Source organism: Bos indicus x Bos taurus, chromosome 20 (genome assembly GCF_003369695.1).
Source record: "Bos indicus x Bos taurus breed Angus x Brahman F1 hybrid chromosome 20, Bos_hybrid_MaternalHap_v2.0, whole genome shotgun sequence".
In the NCBI taxonomy this organism is placed as follows: Eukaryota; Metazoa; Chordata; class Mammalia; order Artiodactyla; family Bovidae; genus Bos; species Bos indicus x Bos taurus.
In genome coordinates this window covers 57989707-57993441 of record NC_040095.1, presented here as the reverse complement: position 1 = coordinate 57993441, position 3735 = coordinate 57989707, and the positions used below count along the sequence as shown (strand labels likewise).

At 45.3% G+C, this 3735-nt stretch overlaps 1 non-coding gene across 1 annotated transcript; it reads right to left on the bottom strand.

The window, feature by feature from the left end:
* Positions 1–967: 967 nt before the first annotated feature.
* Positions 968–1073, bottom strand: LOC113879311. The gene has a single exon (XR_003507282.1). It is a non-coding gene; the product is annotated as a U6 spliceosomal RNA (small nuclear RNA).
* Positions 1074–3735: the final 2662 nt, after the last annotated feature.

The following is a 3735-nucleotide window of genomic DNA, read 5'->3' as shown; positions in this document are numbered from 1 at the left end:
CTGGAGAATTCCATGAACAGAGGAGCCTGGTGGGTTGTAGTCCATGGGGTGGCAAAGAGTCGGACACGGCTGAGCGAGTGATACAACTACACTGATGCTATTTTAGCTGTGTGTCCATTCATGCATGGATCCCGTGCTCAGAAGGCAGCCAGTATACTTTGTTAAATCAACACCAGTGCTTTACTGTATGAAGGGTGGGTTGAATTCGGATGTGTTACTGAACTAAACCTGGGTCTGCTTGCCCTCCTATAGCAGTCAAGCCAATCTGCTGGCACCAGCTTGGGATGAAGGTGAGGGTGGTATTTATTATAAGGCTTCAGATGAGGAGTCCAGGCATCACGAATGCTCAAAAACTTGAACTCTCTGATGGGTTTCAGGAAAACATTTTTAAAGGCCAGGTGAGGGATGAGGTCACTGGGTCTGTGATGTGCAATTCTTTGGTGAGGTAATAGGACCATGTCACGGGAGTTAACATTATCAATCCTTGGGCTCCAGTAGGTCTGGGGGCTACTGCTCATGGTCATTAAGTAGTTAACTTTTTCCATTTCGTGGGAGTTTTGGCATCTGTAAAAGGACTCAAGGCAATTTGCATCAGATACTGTTATCTCAGTAATTCAGAGGGGAGTTAAAGCAGAGGACGTCGGGGGATGGGTCTGTCCTGGGAAGTCTCCCTAGGAAGATGGGATCAGCTGGGAAGGGTCCTGGATTTAGGGCACAGCCAGGCAGGGTTCTGCCCCCCCTGTGCTCAGTTGCTTCAGTCCTGTCCGACTCTTTGTGACCACAGGACCATTAGCCCACCCGGCTCCTCTGTCCATGGGATTTCCCAGGCAAGAATACCGGAACGGTTGCCATGTCCTCCTCCAGGGGTCTTCCTGGCCCAGGGGTCCAACCAGCATCTCTTAATCTCCTGAACTGGCAGGTCATTCTTCCCAGTGCCACCTGGGAAGCGAGTCCCACCCCGCCCCCACCAGAGATGGACCGCTTCCCAGATTTGCGTGTCATCCTTGCACAGGGCCATGCTAATCTTCCCTGCCTCATTCCGATGTTAGTGTATGTGCGGCTGAAGCAAGCACTCTGTCTCCTCCAGCTGCCCTCTTCTCAGCCGCAGTTCCTGAGGGGAAAGAGTAGTCACTCAACATTCTCATCTTTAAGAGCAAAGCTGAGTCTACCTACTTTTAAGGAAATGGGTGTCACAGACAATTTTTCAGAGCCAATGACACTGTGATACCTGCAAGTGGAAGTTCTTGGCGTTTTAGGGCTCCTGAACAAAAGAGTTGTGTAGGCAACATAGCCTATTGGGTTTTCCATGTTATGTGTTTTATGGTTCCTTGGAGTCTTAGGTGTTCTCTTGAATGTAATGTCTCATTGCATGTGTCTACTGAAAACAAATGCACAGCCTAAGAGCAGCGAGTTTCAGTTTTGTTTGGGGACCTGACTAAGGACAATGGCCCAGGAGATAGCCTCTCAGATAGCTCTGAGAAACTGCTCTGAAGAAGTGGGAAGACCCAGTATATACATACATACATATATATTATTTTTTTGGGAGGAGGGGCTGGGAAATACATTTAGTCAAGCATAAAATATTACTGCTAGTCACAAAGGCTTCCCTGGTGGCTCAGTGGTAAAGAATCTGCCTGCGATGCAGGAGACTCAGTAGATGCAGGAGACCTGGGTCTGAACCCTGGGTCGGGAAGATCCCCCTGGAGGAGAAAATGGCAACCCACTCCAGTATTCTTGCCCGGAGACTCCCACGGACAGAGGAGCTGGGTGAGCCACAGGCCACACGGTCGCAGAGTCGAACACGACTAAAGGGACTGAGCACACAGTAGCAAGCTAGTCACAAAGAACACGCATCTCAATTAATGATTTCAGTGCTTTTCTCTGTGTGGGACAAGGCAAGAACCTGGACCTGAGATCACGGAAATTCCTCCTTAGATATGCATCTTCACTAGCTAGGGGCCCATTTATCCAAAGCACAAAATGCTCCCTTCTTTCCCGCCCCCCCCCCCCATTTCTGAATTCCCCTCAGGGTTTGGTGTCCTGGGTGATACAATGAGTTGGGACTTAATCATTTGTATAAGGGGATGATGAGCGATACTCTTTGCTCTTTCTGTTTACACATGTTTTACAATTGTGCATGGGATATAGTTTCTAAACCTGATCTCTTTTTTCTTTCAGTGACCAAGTAACACGGTGTTTATCTTGTAGCAGACGTGTTTCTAAGTATCAACAGGCTCTGAAGAATGAAGTCAACAGTGTGGTTGATTTTCAGATTTCTTTCAATGACTGCAAAGTCAAAATAGAATTCTGAATTCACCAAAAAAAGCTGCAAAGTCCCAGGAAGTGTTAGGACATGCTCGGGGTTGGGGGATCTGAATTTCAGCCTCCACCTGGAGTTGACTGAATGTGGTGATCTACAGCATATTATTTTTTCTCCCACTGTTGTCCTCTCCAGGCTATAAAGCAGAGGCGATTGTGACAGTCCCCCTTCCTCCCAAGGATGTGACGTGGAATATATCCTCAGACTAAAAGGTTACACAGATATTTGAATTAAGTAGTGGGCCTACTTAAGTGTTTCTCAGTGCTGTTATTTCTAGGTAGATTGCTTATAAAAAATTTCTATCTCAGTGATAGGTGACAAGTTGCTCATTCACTAGTCTGTAAGAATCATTTATCTTTCTCTCCTTCCCTGCATTATCGCCTTCATTTTCAGACACTGCAGAAATGGCCTTGTTTTCAGTGGTGGACATAACCTGGATGACCATTTGGTCTGTGTGTTCCATGTCACCCTATCCCCTTCGAGCTATGAGCTGGTTCTCAGTGGTGGGGAAGAGGCTGCTGCCACAGTGCCAGCCTCTCAGATAATGATACACCATAGAATTCTTTCAGGGCATGAGGTTTTAGGGCAAGGTACTCCTGAATCTAATTTTTCCTGCATTATTTTAACCAGATGCTAATAGGAATCGACAGGAGACTGACCTCAAACTGTGGAAAATTTCTTAGATAGAAGCTGTTCAACGAGAAATGTCATTCTCTAGCCATTTCAGAGTCCTGTGATTTTTATCAGAATAGAATTATTTGCCTTAAGGATTTTTCTAAACCTATTACTTTCCTATAAACGACTTTTCAATTGAAGTAATACATTTCTCATTATGTAGTTACTTTCATTGCTGGAGAGCCTAAATACTTGAAAAATGTCTTAAACTCCTATTCAAGGACCATTTTCGCCACCGCAAAATTCAGAGGGTGATATACAGTGACTGTTTTAATACCTTGATGCCGTATTAATAAAATCCAGATGTAATAAGAGAAGAAAGGATCCTATATCTTAATAATATCACAGTGCTCTTTCAGGAATGCTGAATAATCACTGTGGCTGGAGTTGGAGAGGGAAGGGCATACCATTATTTGAAGAACATCATATGGTGCCTAACGACTTAGAGGAAGCATGGCAACACTTTCTGTCTTATCTGAAATGTACCCCTCCTTCACATCAGCTCTGTGGGGATAATGCTTCTCAAGGCAACATTTTCTCATCTGCCTTTTGTTCTTTCACATCCATGAAAGACACTAGGTTTAGGGTGGATCTCACATAATCACTGATGATCACTGCATCTCAACCCTTTCCCCCTTCATTGGAAAGTCCATCTTTGAGGGGTTGCAAACTTATCTACTCACAGGTCTGCTTAATCCCCTGGAACTGCCAACCTTGTCAGTGATCTGAAAGCTTATATA